General features: G+C 37.7%; 1 long non-coding RNA gene and 1 pseudogene across 5 annotated transcripts in view; one reads left to right on the forward strand and one right to left on the reverse strand.

Annotated features, from left to right (window-relative positions):
• The window catches only part of LOC111755606 (uncharacterized), a 35858-nt gene extending 21659 nt beyond the window's left edge, over window positions 1-14199 (forward strand). For 2 of the 5 annotated variants that reach the window (XR_010048405.1, XR_002790166.2), the window contains one exon: window positions 5194-14199. This is a non-coding gene — a long non-coding RNA (uncharacterized LOC111755606). The remainder of the gene's footprint in view (window positions 1-5193) is intronic. The other 3 variants (XR_002790167.2, XR_002790168.2, XR_010048407.1) reach the window with 3 other exon arrangements.
• A 1538-nt stretch (window positions 14200-15737) lies between these two features.
• Window positions 15738-16589, reverse strand: LOC100730438 (hypoxanthine-guanine phosphoribosyltransferase-like; annotated as a pseudogene).
• Window positions 16590-17018: the final 429 nt, after the last annotated feature.

Genomic DNA, 17018 nt, shown 5'->3' on the forward strand with positions numbered 1-17018 from the left:
GTTCAGGGTGATATTAGCTTGCTTGGGTTTGTTCAATCTCAACATAATTGAAGATATGGATAACTGCATGTATGTTTAAATACATAGGATTGATAACCATATTTCCAAGTTTTTGTTGGATAGTTCAATAGAACTGGTTGCAGTCTCACTGTTTGAATTCCCACTTTATATGCTCCACTTCAGTATCTTGAATAACTATCTTTAAGAGGACAATCTGTAATCATCAACTTGTGATTTCTTACTGTTTATTTTTTCTTTGAAAGTACATATTATTTCTACCCATTTTTTGTTTTTTTAGTCTTTCTTTAAATATATTTTTTTAAAAATTAGCAAAATACAAAATGACCACAGAAACATCAATAGAATTCCTGTACTATGAAAATGAACAAACCAAAAAGCAAATGGGAAAGCAAGACAATTCACAACTGCATCAAGAACAATTAAATATTTAGGAATTGACCTAAAGAAGGAAGTGAAAAACCTTGACAGTAAGTCCCAACTTATGTGAGTTATGTTCCAGGAGGGTATTTGTATGCCAAATTCATTCAAAATGAGTTTTATGTACCTTTGAAACAAATACAAAATATAAAGCATAAAAAATCAAACATTCTCACAAATACTATAAATAAACTATTTTTACTTTTAAGCACAGCTGCACAACTGTGACAACATCTGGCAGACATGTAAGCTGTGATTTTTTTCCTATCTACCAGTGTTTGTAGTGTAAAGTCTATTTGTATCTCTGAAAGTTCACAATAGGACTTACTATACAATGAAAACTATAGTACTCTTAAAAATAGATCAAAGAACACACAAGAAAATGAAGAGATTCCCTATTCCCAGAGAGCCAGGACCTATACTGTTAAAATAGCCATACTTCTAAAACTAATACACACATATAGTAACATCCTAAATCAAAATACAATCAGCATTTTCCACGAAACTGGAGAAAACAACCCTAAACTTTATATGGAATTAGAAAATACCCAGAGTAGCAAAAGCAATGCTGGACAATAAGAGCAAAGGAGGAGGTATCACAAACCTGGACTTCAAGTTTATATTACAAAGTTACCCAATTGCACAAGAAATAACATTCTAGAATCAATGTACAGGAACATGTTAATTTAATTTTTTTTAGTCTGGTGTGGTGGCGCACTCCTATAATCCCAGCACTTGGGAAGATGAGGCAGGCAGATCATTACAAGTTCAAGACCATCCTGGGCTACAAAGTGATGGACCAGGGATTTAACTCAGTGGAGTATGTACCTGCCTCACAAATGCAAGGTACTGAGTTCGATCCCCCGTACCAAAAAAAAAAAAAAAAAAGTGAGCCCAAGGCCAGCCTGAACTGCACGGTGAGACCCTGTCTAAAAAAGACACAAAAATATTTTTTTTCATTTTTTTATTTTAAAGAGAACAAAACAAAACAGAATAAAGTTAAGTAGAACAGAACAATGAAAGCAACACAGGATTTCAAAGCAATGTAAATCAACAATGGTTACCACAATGTCTCTTCTTCAAAATAGCTGTCCATACCATCAGATATAATAAAATCAAAACACAACAATAAAACCAATCAAAATAAAAGAATGAAAGCATACTTTTAAGAAAATAAAACCAAACAAAACAGAATAAAGCCAATCAAAGCAAAACAGTGAAAAGGATACAGGATTTCAAAACAGGGTAATAAAAAATCAACAATGGCCACTATTTATTCCATTTTGACATAAAATACATCCCACAGTTATAGGTGAAGTTAGCAAAGGCTTATGATTCATCCAAAGACTCTGACTCTAGAAGGTGTAGATAATCTTATGTTTGAGGTGTCTTGACCTGAGTATAATCCTGTGATGATTTAAGAAGGCGTAAATGATCTTATGCTTAGAAATATCTTGTCCTTGAGTGTAAGCTTCAAATGACTTACGAATGTGTAGATGATCTTATGCTTCGAAGTCAATGGGAGTTCTAGGTGGGTATATCAGTTATCCCAATCCCTCCTTTCATCCCACAGGGAAATATACAAAACCAGGCAGTGTGAATTTGTGGTCCCCAACATAGCCCCCTTTTTGTTTTTTTAATTGAAGCTGCTGAAACAGCATAGAGGACATACATGTTTTGTACATACTTTTCTGCTGGGTATTTAAGACCAAGCTAAAGTGAGACCTGTGTTAATAAAATTTAACTTCTTTGCAATCTATTAAGGTCAGTTAAATCTCCTCAGGAATTACCTTGGAACCACACACACCACCTCTTGGTACACCAGTCAGTGTTAACCATTTGGATAAGTCATGGCCATTGCTTGATCAAATTGCTTTCCATAAAAGCTTGTGAGACCTTACTCTCCTTGTGACTCTCCATAGGCACACTGTACTCTGATGATCACTTTCCTCTGTGGTCCCATAAACTCTTTGATCAGAAGATCTGGGACTAACCAAATATAGGATGTGCAGCTGAGGTTCTCTCATGTCCTGGGTCCTTATTGTCTTCAGAGGGCTGGGCCAAAATATTGGCTTTCATCTTAACCTGTCTATCTTTCTAGTCTCTGATCTCCAAATCTCAGTTGTTGAACATCAGAAGAAAAGATTGATAATATTACAGTGTAAGAAGGCAGTAAGCTAAATGTTACTACTTATCTGAATATCAAGCATCTTACAACATAAAATGAACTGTTATTTTTCATCAACCATGGATGTGCTAGCATTTAAATCTCCACAGTATGTTAACAGTTGCATATTTTACACGGAAAATTAGAAATCAAAACTATACATATTATTGTGTCATGATAATTATGACATTTTTGTAACAATCTGAATTTCCATTTTGACATAAAATACCCCTTTTGTTCAGTCATCCATATCTAACACATAAGAAGCTTTTATCTAATTTATTGACCATTAGTGGAATGCAAACCTCATAAGTTTTTGGAACTGGCAGAGGTCTGGATATGACAAAAGTCTGTTACCATAAATAATCCCCATTTTACAATTTGGGACACCTGTACATCTGAAGGCATGAACTCATTTAATACATCATGAGGTTAGTAAAAATTAATCGTCATAGCTACATGAAAACCTTTGTATCAGAGCACCTTTAAATAAGAACCTTATTGTCTAGAAAATTTAATCTTTTGACAATGACCAATGTGAGCATATCACAATGATATATTAAAGAAAATTTATTGAGGTGTCTCACATAAGGTTATGGAGATTACTGGGGCTCCCTTATTAATGAACAAGGACTGGAGAAATTTCTCCAGACAGCTTCTTCCTTATTCATCAACTGGAATCCTGTCCAGTAGTTCCTCCAAACCTGAAGGGTCCCTCAAAAAATTCAAAGTTGCAAAAAAGGGGAAAAATTTTTTCTGAGTTCAATTAGAAAAGCTGTTTACGGAAAAGACAAACAAAACAAAAACACACAAAACAGTTTACAAAATCAGAGTGCACTCAGATATATTTGGCCAATTTAAATTGCAATGACTATTTCATAGTTTTTAAGTATAAATAGACTAATCAAGACATTTTTGTAAGTCTATTAACTGAGATCTCTTGTAATAAGAATTAAAAGAAATAAAATCTTTTTCTGTGGATTGTAAGCTGATGGGCTGATTGGAATTTCCAGCCATTCAGCTTACTCATTGTTGTTTTGATAGCCATATTTATAGGATAGTCATATCTGATGGCAAGATCTGCTATTTTTATAGCCACATGTAACTGTTCCTGTTAATGGGACAGACTGTTAAAAGCAATATTAACTATGTGTAGGGGGTGAACACTGAAGCAGTTAGGACAGCACACTTTGCAAAAAAAATTTTTTTTCAGGTGATTGAACTAAACGCTGATTATTAATTAGGTGGCAAATCAGATGAATAGTCTGCTGCAGGCCTTCCCTGGACAGTGGACAATGTGCTTCCAGGTTCATTTTTGCAGTCTCAGTATAGTGTTCAATGTTTTGCATAGGTGGGTTGAATTCTGATTAAGGTGCTGTTCTGATGGATGCTAGTAAGTCTTTCTCCATCAGGTAAGAGGAGGAGTCCTGATGCTTAGGCTCTAGGAGGTGCGAACCAGTGGTTTGAGGTCTCTCTGTGCTTGAGAGAGATGCTGATGATCCCCTGTGGAGCTGGCCAGTCCCTGAACATTCACATCAGGATGGAATCCATAATCTTTCTCTGTCCCCTGTGAGAATACATAAGTATCTTCTTCCCCAATTTAAGAGTGCTGCTGGACCATTCCAAGCACCTTTTTGGAGGTTCTGCCCAGTTACAGGGGCTAAAGATCCCTGAGCAAGGGTAGTTTCTTGTGCCCAATGTAACAAGGCTGGTGGCAAATCAGAATTAGGAGCAGGATTCAGAAAGTTTAGAACATATGAAGCTAAATTTAAACACATTTGAGGAGAGTTCTGGACTTGTATTCCTCCTTTCTTTTGTTTAGCTAGCTGATTTTTCAATTTAAAATGAGTGCCCTCAATTATTGTCTGACCTTGGGGTTTATAGAGTTCTCTGTTACATGGTTTTTATTACAATTATTGAGAAAACTCTGAAAATGCCTGATAATATAGGCAGGACTTCTATCTTTATTTTCCATGGTACTCTTAATGTAGCAAATACTGACACACAATGCTGTATGACATGTTGACTCTATTCATTCACCTGAATGACAGGTGGCATGGATCATATGTGAGACTGTATCTATAGTGACATGAATATACTTAAGTTTGTTAAAAGAGGCTATATGGGTAATATCCATTTGCCATAACTGATTGGTTCTAAGTCTTCTAGGATTGCAGCCCTGTTGAGGAATAGGCCTTGGAATGACCTGGCAGGAAGAACATGACATCACTATCTGTCTAGCTTGAGTTCTGCTAATTTTAAATTCCTTTTCAGAGCTCTAGAATTTTGATTTTAAAAACTCATGGGATTGTTTTGTGTAGAGAGGCCACACTGACTCCATTTTGTCCTGGACGCATCTCGACAATGTTATGGAAAAAGTGCAGGCCTTGAAACATCGTCCCCACCTCAAGGTAAAAACATGAGGTCCTGTAAGGTCAAGAAGTAAACAAGTTATATAATCTGAGCATGTGCAATTTGAGTTTCTTTGTTCTATAACTCAATAAAAGCTACTTGCTTAGGCTGGCTATGTGGCAGCCATTTTGCTGATGCTTAGTGTGTGCAACCCTTTATTTTCCATTTGCTTGCAGAACCCCAACATCTGGCACCTGAACAGGGTACTCAACAATGGAGACGTCTACTGTGAAGGGTGACTTGCCTTCACTGTGTCCCTGGGGTGGGACACAACTTGCAACCCATCTACTTCATTTTCTTCGGAAAATTCCCGGGTAAGTCATGGGGAATTCCCTGTCCAAAGCACAGCAGAAAGAAGGCAGAACTGCTTTTTCCCCAAAGAAGGTGGTCCCTGGGCTCCCTGAGTGCAATTTAGTATGACTTTTGCAAGAAATTCATGATTACTGTCCGTGGTATCCTGAAGGAGGAACGCTCATGATGGAGGATTGAGAAAAGATAAGCAAATTGCTACATGTGGAGCCTTGAACCCCCATCTCTGTCCTCACACCTGGCATCTCTGCCAGGATGCTATCACACCCTTTGGCAGGCGAGCAGACGGAACTCCATATGGCTGATGTTCAGATCCTCCTGGCTGTGTGCTTCTGCTGTCTCTACCTTAATTGGGTAAGACCCTATTTTCCCTTGACCACTCAACAGTTATCTCCTCTCTTTGATGCTTTACAGGGTCACACAGATCCTGCTGATGTGATCTCTGACTCTCCTTCTCTACAGCAGGCCCTTCAGAGCATTGCTCACACATTCACCACAGTTGTGGTGGATTGAGTCCTGAAGGACTCCTCTCTCCTTACTCATTTTTCATCCAGCCCCTTTGCCCACCAGGGCTCTTGTTGCCATCCAGGACAGCAAGGTATTTATTGTTGAGTGGTTACATTTACCCCACTCACCTGGTAGTACTTTATTTCCCATTATCAACGCTATTTCTGCTCTTATCTCTCCAGGACACACCCCTGCACTTACACTCCTTGGAATTGACCTCACTGATGTCATTTTATCACTTACAAAACTGACTTCTCCTTTCTGCTGTCCTTAACTATTCCCTTCAATGCTGACTATGCTGGTTCCATTTCTTTCAAAATGACCCCAGACCCAGGCTAGAGGGAGCCGGTGCACCTGCTGACCTGGGGAGGAGGGGATACTTCTGTGTTATCCCGAACAGGCCCTTGTGGATTCCTGCTCGTTGCATTTGCCCTGCAGGGAATAAGTTGGCACCACAGGCTGTGCAACCCAATTCCACAGTTTCACCCCTCCCTGAATCAAGCCTGGCCACTTCAAAAGCGACCCAGGAAGACAACTGCTCAGCCAGTGACCTAGGGTGCTGAAAAGGCACTGATCCAGTCTGCACAAGACTTACTGCATGCATCTGAAAAGGGATCCACTTCTGAAAAGCTTCCTGCGGTGATATTTACCAACTTGGCAATGAATTCTTTAATGCTTGTTTGTATTCTATTGCTATGTGTTTTGTAACCCACCATGGGGACTTTAGAGTCCCATAACCTCCAAGAAAGATTGGAATACAATATTTGGGTTCAGTTGGCAAAAATTGCTAATGTCTCTGACTTGTATCTTGCTCAAAAGAAAGAAATAAAATACATTCTCGGGTCCTGTCTGATTCTGGTGTGCAAGGACCCTGCCCCTCTAAGTAATTACACCATTGTCTCCACTATTCCAAATGAAATTGTAACATATGCCGACTACCCAAATCGGGGCCCTCCCACCCTTCAAAAACCTGATAATGCTGTTTAAATGTTCACTCCATATGTAGCAACTTCAAATGCCTCATGTCTTTGTATTGAAAATTGTACCATACAATGTCTTTGCCTTCCTAATAGTACTTGGAATTGTTCTAGTTATGAGCCAGTATTGTATGGACATGGACATGTTCCTCTCCCTGCTGGATGGTTTTTCTCATGTGAAGAGTGTGCCTTCAATTACATCCCTGCTAACTTATAACACAAAATGTTGCCTTAGTCGCCTTACTATATTGTTGCCTTCTCCTGAATTCACACTGTCTCACACCAAACGGTCTACAACTGGTCTCACTGACCTGTGTGGGAACTTTTCTATTAGCCTGTTAACCAAAACAGAAATTTATGCTTTAGGTATTTCTTTGGTTGGTGTGCCTGCCTGGCAGCCAGGGCTAATTGCAATGTTAATGTACTAGCTTATCTCATGGCAAAGCAAATTAATTATGCATCTACAGCTATGGCATTATCAACAAAGAACAAAGTGAGCACCAACAAGCAATTTTAGATAACTGTACTGTAATTGATTGTCTACTTCTATTGCATCATTATGGATGTAATTAAATTGCTCAAATGTGCTGTTTTAATTTGCCTGATGAAAGTAAATCCATCAAGGGGAAACTTCATGATTTACAAGAACTTACCAAACAGATACATGTGTCTCAAGGTTTCAGTACCGGATTATGGAATTTCCTTACAGGATGGTTACCAGATATCAGTTGGCTAAAACAAATGTTTCTTTATGATGTTACTGTCCTTAATTGGTATGGGATGGCTTGTTCAATGCATCCCATCCCTGTACTAACTGTTCATACCTAAAATGCCAGCTTCTAACATGGTAAGAAAGCCTAAACTAAATAAAAAAGAAGGGGAAAAATGTAGAAAGGCCACACCGACTCCATTTTGTCCCAGACACATCCGGTTGACAATGTCATGGGAAAAGTGCAGGCCTTGAAACATCGACCCCACCCCAAGGTAAAAGCATGAGGTCTTGTAAGGTCAAGAAGTAAACAAGTTATATAATTTGAGCATGCGCAATTTGAGTTTCTTTGTTCTTTATCTCAATAAAAGCTACTTGCTTACGCTGGCCAGGTGGCAGCCACTTTGCTGACCCTTAGTGTGTGCAACCGTTTATTTTCCCTTTGCTTGCAGAACCCCAACAGTTTTACTTTGTCAAAAATGGAAATCAAGTTGACAATAGCATCTGCTTTATGTTTTCCCATTGACAATGGTCTTGGAAGATTAGAATGGACTCGAATCTGATCAATAAAGAATAGAGCAATTCTGTTAAGTATAGCCTTTTGTAGTTTTGAAAATAGTTGTAATAAAGTAGACTCAATGTTGGAGCAAATAGAAAGAGATTCAATCTTTCGGGTCAGATATATTGTGTAAGAGGAGTCAATCTATTAGGGGATTGGTCTGTAAATTGTTCTAAAACATAAGAACAGCCTTTATTTCTGAGGGCTGTGCTGAATCCCCCTTCATAGACAAGGAATGCTGGGAGGAGCAGCTACAGATAGCTGCTTTCCCCTTAAAAGAACCCTCTGTATGGTAGGTAGGTGCCCCGTCAATGGCTTGAAATGAGTGACCTTTGGGAGACTAGCATAATTGAGAAGGAAGAATTGTAAAAAGGGTTAGTAGAGTATAGATTATCTGTTGTCCCTAGGAACTGAGAAAATGCTACCTTCCAGAAAGGGGTAGTTTGTAGCAATGTCTGTCTCTGTTGAGCGTCTATTGGTACTACAATGATGGCTGGATCATGTCCAAAGAGCTGACACGTTCTATTTCTTCCCATAGTCACTATTTTTGCTATTTATTTTACATATAACTGGAGAGTTTTTACTAGTTGATTTGGCAAGAATAGCTATTCCATAGGAGAAAGAATCTTATTAACCCATTGTTCTAACATTCCTATAGGAGAATGAGGAGTCTGTAACAAATAGGTTGAATAATATCAACTCTAAAACATTGCCTAGAATGCAGACATTTTTCAACTAATTTTGGTTCTTTGACTGCTTCTGTGAGTTTCTGGGGAGAATTTAAATCTTTATCATCTTGAAGAATACCATATAAATTTTATAACTGATAAGTTGGTATGCCTAATTTGGGCCTAAGCAAATTAATATCTCTTAACAGTTTTGGGCAATCCTTTAAAGTTTGTAGGTTGTCTATCCTTATCTGAATCTTTTGTAGTTTGATTACCCTCTCAGAAAAAATAGAGCCCAAATAACTGTAAAGACTTAACATTTGTAGTTTTTCAGGTGCTAGTTGAAGGCCAAAAGCAAGTAAATCTCTCTTGACTTCTTCAAATAGCATCAGTAAATTAGTTTAGAGGACATAGCAAGTAAGATTTCATTCATATAGTGGATAATATAAGCTTGAGAGAATTGAGTTCTGCATCTTTTCCAAGTTTGTGCTACAAACCTGTTACTATTTGCCATTCCCTATGGAAGCCTAGTCTATTGAAAATGTTTGGCTGGTTAGTGAAAATTAATGCCTCATACTGAACATGCAAAAAAAAAAGGTTGATCCTGAGAAGAGAGTGGGATATTTAAAAAGCAGTCTTTAAGATCAGTGCCGTGGGATTACAGTAACACTATCTAGACCAGATCATAATGCCCTCATAGGCAACATGCAAGCATCTACAGCTCTCCAGCTTTGTATTAATCTCCACTTGCCTGATCTTTTTGGAATTACAAACACAAGGGTATTCCATGGACTAACAGATGGCTCAAGATAACCTATTGTAGCTGTTCTTCTACTAATGTCAATAAGATCTTTAACTTTTCCTGAGTTAGGGGTCATTGAGGAATCCATTTCAGCTCTATATTTTCCCATTGAATTGGCAGTGCAGAAATAGGCAGAGAAATGCCAGTGGCCCTCACTATAAATTTGACTCATATCCAATTCTAGATCCACCTGGTTTTATTAAAGGCTCAACTGGAAGTTTACAACCCTGTAAGTTCTTGCTCAAACCTTTGTTTTCTCAACATTCCATTTTAGCCTTTTCTTGTTAGTGGGAGATATGTTCTTCTGAGAGACAGAAATAATTAGGACAGTGCCCCACTCTTTCATAAGGTCTCTTCCTCATAAATTAATGGAAATGGGTATGATAAATGCTGTTATGATACCTGTCTGCCCATTAGGACCAATATATGGAAGTAGTATAGCACTGTGAGATACAGATTGAGAGGAGCCTAAGCCTAACAGGGTGTGGAGACAGGTCTAATGAACCAAGCAGATGGCCAAGATTGGCTATTGACTATAGTGACATCAGCTTCTGTATCCTTTAGTCCAGTAAAGGATTTTCCATTTAATTTAATAGTGTGAGTAGGTCTATCAGCAGTAATATCCTGAAAAAAATAAATTTCTCTGCTCAGATACCTACCTTTATCAGACTTGTGTGAAGGGTAGAGAGCAGGAGATGAGCCAATTGTGGGATAGAGTAAAATCTGAGCAATCAGATCACCAGGTTCAATCCCCATATGTTGGTGGAACATATCACAACTGATATTTCTTGATGACAATCACTGTTTAATATAGTAGCAATTACAGTAAGTCCTCTAGTAGTTGAGCTTGATTTTCCAATAACTAATCCCGTGGTCCCTTTTGGCAATGGCCCATAGATTCCAGTGGGAATTAAAACTGGTTTCTCCCCTCCATCAATGAATGTAGGAAGCTGCTGGTAAATCTAAATTTGCACCCTGGGTGGCTCCTTGTAGGAGGGATTTAATATCACACTTTGTTCTCATCCAGACAGAGGAACTAATGTTTGTTTGGTTTGGACCAGATGCAACTGGTTCAACAGTGCATCAGATAGCAGGATACCATTTGATACCATCCCCTGAGTTTATGCCTGGCTCTGAGGAAGGGCTGATTCTCTGTTTCCCTGGAGCAGGGTTGAATCATCCTTATGAAATCTAGACCTACAGTCCTTTGCCCAGTGAAAATCTTTCATACAACGTGGGCACAGATTACACGGTGAATTTGAACCTTGTCTAGTAATAGTAAGCACAGCTGAGGGAAGTGATGCCTTTATAGGTTCTGGCAGAGTTTGTGTGTCCTTGATTGCCACAATTAAAACATTTTATCACATCAGCCTTAAGGGCTACATGTTGGGATACAGCCTGTGCCATGAATGCAGAAGTGTGAATGGTAGGTCCCATATTTGGCATGTGTGTATGTAAGTAGGTAAGTCTTTAGTACGAAGCACTGAGGCTAAAGCTCATTTACATTCCTTATTGGCATTCTCATATGCTAACTGACAGGGAAGTATTCTAGCTGCACTGTCATGAGAACTCTGTCTACGTATAGCCTCTTGCAATCTTGCTACAAACTGGGTGTAAGTTTCTGTAGAATCTTGGAATACCTGGGTAAATGATTTATTGGGTGTACCATCTTCTCAGACAGAAATCTATGCTCAGCATAGTAGTTCTTTGCACTGTGTGAAGAGAAGGGGCAAGGGATCATGCTTGAACCTTTAAATCAGCATATCTGCCCATGCCAGATAACATTTCCTGAGTAATAGCTTGTAAGTTTTTAGCCTTACTATCTTGATTATTCTGAGCTTGTTCTGAAATGAGTGTCTTTAAATGTGATTCACGATGTAGGAACTGGGTGAGTGAAACGGGTTACACCACCTGTCACCATTTGGAAGTCTTGAATTATGTTATCTGAGCAACCAAGAGTATATTGATCCTGAACTCCGATATCAATTATGATCTGCCTCGATTCTTTCAACAAAAGTTAAAAGCTGTGTGCATATTGTGTCTATGGGCTGAGTTTCCCAGATCTGTCTCTGCTATGATTGGCAAGCCTAATGCCTATGGATATAGTGTCATGTCACTATACTTTGCTTTCCTTGGAGGAGGGGAAGGAGGAGGGTCCTTTCTGGTCTCAGATCTTGGTATGGGAGAGGAGGGTACTGTAGGAAGCATAGCAACAGAAGTGTTATTTTCCAAAGAGATACAGAAAATGAATCTGAGCATGTGGGTAAATTGGAAAAGTTTCAGATTGCATTAAAAATTTCTTGTAAAAGTGAATATATCTGATTATCCATACTTGTTAAACATGCTTCGTTTTTCTCTAGCAACCCGTTGGGAATCATATTATCATAGTGATCTGGCTTATTCATTATGCAACTCTTTTCCATCTTATTTCCCTCACTTATAGTCATTTTGTCTGCATAGGTACAGTGTATTGCAGTGGTACCTGGCTGTTGGTCTGCCTTATTTTCTAGGTTATGTTGCAATGATGAAGCGCCACTTTCACCAAGTTATATGTAGCTATTGTTTTGAATTGGGTATTTTTTTATCTTGGATTGTAGCTACATAAAAACTCTCACCTATTTTATCCCAAACTCTCATATCGAGTGTGCCTGCTTTGGGAGAGGAAGGATAGAATTTAGTTATCTGACAGAGTAATCTAATAATGTGTTTTGATGGACTTTGAGGTCTGCGTCATTTAACAGCTTCATAATCAATTGGCTAAGTTCTTTCTCTTCAGCAGATAAAGAATACAATTGCCCCATAGTTACCTTTTACGAACAGCCTCCAACAACAGATTTCTGTTTGTTAATTGTGTCTGAGCTATATAATTAGTAAAATGCTCCACTTACTTTTAACTTGGTAATGCAAGATCCAGTAGATTGTCAACATCTTGATAGTGGTTGGTGTGGCTTGAAGTTCATGTGTTCTGGTAGTGCTGGGCACCAAATATTGGGAACCTGGCCAAGGGTCCTGATTGTCAATCTTGAAAATGTTGTGAGAAAAATAAAAAACAGAGACAAGTATTCCAACAACAGCTAGGAAGTAAATGTCTCTGGCCCTGACTTCCTCCACTCCCCAAACAGCCACTATTTATTTGGTCTATATAGTGATAGGCGGGGCTAGCAAGGGATTACAGTTCATCCAAAGACTCTGACTCCAGAGGACGTAGATAATCTTATGTTTGAAATATTTTGACCTGAGTATAATCCTGTGATGATTTAAGAAAGCACAGATATGATCTTATGTTTAGAAATATCTCATCCTTGTGTATAATCCTCAAATGACTTAAGAATGTGTAGATGATCTTATGCTTGGAAGAGTCAATGGGAGTCCCAGATGGGTATTACATCAATCCCAATCCTTCCTTTCATCCCACAGGGAAATACACAAAACCAGACACTGTGAATTTGTGGTCCCCAACAATTCTCCCTCAAAATAGTCTCATTGCTTCAAACACACTCATCCTGTAATTTTTACAAATTTTTGAAGTGGTCTGGAAATCCACTTTCATGTCTTTATTCACACTGTCATGACCACCTTGATGTTTTTAGTTGATTCAAAACATTTTCCTCTCACCGTCATTTTAGCTTTAGGGAAGAGCCAGAAATCACACAGTCCCAGATATGGTGTATTAGATAGACAATGATGATGACACACTGTAGTATTTTTATGAATCTCCCTTTCTGTTGGATGGCACTTGGCAATAGCATTCACCATATTTTTTTAGCATATCTCATAAGGACACTCACCCAAAACGTTTTCCAGATTGCTTTAGAAAGTGGCAGGAAAAGGGGCTGGGGATTTAGCTCAGTGGCATAAGCGCCTGCCTTGCAAGCAGGCAGTCATGAGTTCGATCCCTGGTACCGATAAAAACGAAAAAGACAAAAAAAAAAAAAAAAAAAGAAAGTGGCAGGAGTGATGGGATAAGTGTGTTAGAAGCAAGAGGGAGTATTTTGAGGGTAATTAACAGCAATGTGTCTTTTATTATGATAAATTTTTTATTTAAACATTCTCCAAGTATTTGATCACATCTTATTTATCCATACCTGTAGATGATCATAACAGCACTGTTCACAATAATAAAAAAGTTATAACAATTCAAATATTGGTAAATGGATCAACATATTATGAACAGCTACTTTGAAGAAAACAAGACATTATGGCAGCCTTGCTGATTTAATATCATCTTGTTTTGAAGTCCTACCATGCTTTTGTTCTTCTGTTTCCATTGGTTCTGTCTTGTGTCTTACTGGATTTTATTATGTGTGATAGTACAAAAAAAATTTTATGGAAAATGAGAATATTTTTTAGCATATAAAATATTTTTATGGAAAATGAGAAGCCATTGTTCATTTTCTGTTATTTGGGTTTGAATGTCCTGTAACACTTTCATTCTCTTGAATAGTTTTATACTATTTTGTTACATTTGACACTATTGTATGTGAAGTTATGCTTAACTATTTCAAAGAAAAGAGACATTATGGTAGCTACTGTTAATATCCGGTTGTCTTGTTCTGAAATGCTGTGTTGCTTGCGTTGTTCTGTTTTGACTTGCTTTGTTCTGTCCTCTTTTATTTCATTCTCTTTAAAATAAAAAATATTGGTAAATGGATCAACATATTGTTCTTTATCAATGAAATGGCATCTTAGTCCACCAAAAAAATAAAAATATTGACATGTGCCACAACATGAATGAAACTTAAAAACATAATGCTTCATGGAAAAAACTAGGCACAAATGGCCATAAAAACATATAAAATTCCAGTTGTATGCAATGTTCAGAAAAGACAGAAGATAAATTAGCATTTACCAGGAATTGAGGTGAACAGAAAACAGAGGAACTGATGAAACCGTTTTAGAATTACAGTAGCACAAGTTTATGAATACACTAGCAGTTGCTGCACTGTGTCCCTTTAAAGGGTAGATTTTATAGCATGTGAATAAAGAAAATGAAAGAGTGTGGTGCCCCTTATAATGCACTGTTTGAGCTGCTCTTCTCAGACATACCAGGGCAAAGCACTAACTAAGGAAATAACTATAGTATTATCTGTTTTCCTACTTGCAAAATGTCCCAAGAAAAACCTGACAGGAAGTGATCTGGCCTTTTTTGTAAAGGTGCCCTTTTCTATGGGATACCTGGAATGAGGATACTTACAGGAACCAAAAGCAGAAACCTCAGTCCTGTGGGAAAAGATAGGGGGATTCAAGAAAGGAAAGAAAAGCCACGTTACTTAACAGCTTCCCAATGTTTATCTCCCCCCACCCCTTCTTAGCAACCAATTCATGCAGAATCAGATGTAGTCTGAGATGTAAAGCAGCAGAAATTCAACAATCGGCTTTCTAGTGTGGCTTGGCAAATCGTTCTCTGCCTATCTGCCGTGCTGTACATTTCTCTCCCTACCACCAGTTAAGAATCTTTTTTCTAGCTCACAGGTTTTCTGTATGTGCAAACTTATAATTTCTGTCTTTAACACATTCTTAGAAGCAGAAAGTATTTCTTCTGTACTTTTGGGTTCAGCGATTGAAGAAATAAGAATTAAATTGAAGAATTAAATTGGCATAAAACAGATTGACAAGAGAAAAATATACACATGTATTTAATACTTTTATATGCACACAGGAGCTTTCATAGGAAAAATGAAGATCCAGTGAAGCTGTGAGGACGGAAACTTGCATATATTTTCTTATGGAGAGATGCTTTTTGTTTTTATTTTTAATATATGTCATTAATTTTTATTAATTTTATAAAGTATTATTTTTTAACTTTCTGAAACTTATTTATTTGTATTTAAATGAAACTGTTGACAAAGAGTAATGAGAAATAATGTTGAACTAGTGGGAAAAAAAAGTCAACACTACCGAGACAGAATTTTTTCAACTGAACAAAACCTCATAGATGCTGTCACCAATATCAATGAAAATATTGACAATTTCTTACTTTTTAAAATACAATGGTGATATAATGAACCGTATTTGATCATTTCTGTTGTTTCCTAAATATACAAAAATTAAAATACCAATTAAAAAGCTACTATTTTTTCCTTAAGTGTTTCTTACAGACATAATTTTAATATTCTTATTTAATAGAGGTGTAGTTTATGAAGCTTTTTGTTTTTGCTTTATTCCATTCACAAGTTAAGCAACCCACCCTTAGAGAACTGATGGTCTAAAGGCTCCCAGTGCACATAAAAAGTGAAGGAATTCAGCAACTGACATTTCTAAGATACAAAATAGATACAAAATACAAAATAGATAAAATTCAAAGGTAGAAAACTTTAAACAGAGGCCCACAAAACTAGAACATCTAATAATCCTTCTGGCAATATAGATGGGACTCCCAAAGTTTCCTGAGTCAGCTTCAACTCTCAGGCTTTGTATTTGGTTTTCACTAACGATGCAAACCTGATTCAAATCCCAGAAGTATTTATTACAGTCAAGGGCATGCACAACAACAAATTTGTCTGGAATTGTAAATCCAAGAGTCTGGTGTATATCTAACACTCGCGGGGTCTCCTTCACCAGCAAGGTCGCGACCTTGACTGTCTTTGGGTGATACCGCTTGACCAAGGAAAGCCATGTTTGTGTTGTTCTACCAGCGTCAGTCACATCCTCAATGATCAAGACATTGTTTCCAGTTAAAGTTGAGAGATCATCTCCACCAATTACTTTGATGTCCCCTGTTACTATTCATTACAGTAGCTCTCCAGTCTGATAAACTCTACAGTCATAGGGATGGATTCATCAAAATTTCTGTTCAGTGTTTTTGGTAATCTAGCAGGTCATTAAAGAATTTACAGCCCCCCTTGAGAACAGAGAGCTACAATGGGATGACATCCCATCTCCATCATACCTCCAGCAAGCCTTTTGTCCTGTTCATAATTAGTGCATGATGGATAAGCAGCTTTTCCAAACCTTAGTGTGATGATTAGGAATACAAAATAAATCTAGGTCATAGCCTGGTTCATCATCACTAATCAGGACGTCGGGGCTTCAGGCTGCCATAACTCAGATGGCTGGTGAGCAGGCCGGTGGCAGAGTGCCACTGCTCCTGCTGCCCCGTGCAGGAGAGCACCAAAGTATTGTTTCTAACATAGCATTTTTACATATGCGTCTATTTTGATCATGTCTAACCCCTCTGTTACCCTCTACTGCAACTTTTTCCCATTTATTAGCTTCCTCTTGTCTAATAATAATTTGGAGGGTTTTCCCTCCTACTTTTATATTGTCTTTTTTTTTTAGATTCTGAATATTGGAATTGAATATTCTAAATATTCAATTCTAAATAATCTAAATTTTTTTTTAGATTCTGAATATTAGAATCTGAATATTAGGGCAATATTCATTTTTCTGAGTCTGGCTTATTTTGCCTAATATGATGCTCTTTAGTCATAGTTTCCTGAAAATGACATAACTTTATTCTCTACAGCTGAA

The sequence above is a fragment of the Cavia porcellus genome, unplaced genomic scaffold (assembly GCF_034190915.1).
Source record: "Cavia porcellus strain 051 isolate PalLab524CR breed Dunkin Hartley unplaced genomic scaffold, mCavPor4.1 scaffold_6, whole genome shotgun sequence".
Classification (NCBI taxonomy): domain Eukaryota; kingdom Metazoa; phylum Chordata; class Mammalia; order Rodentia; family Caviidae; genus Cavia; species Cavia porcellus.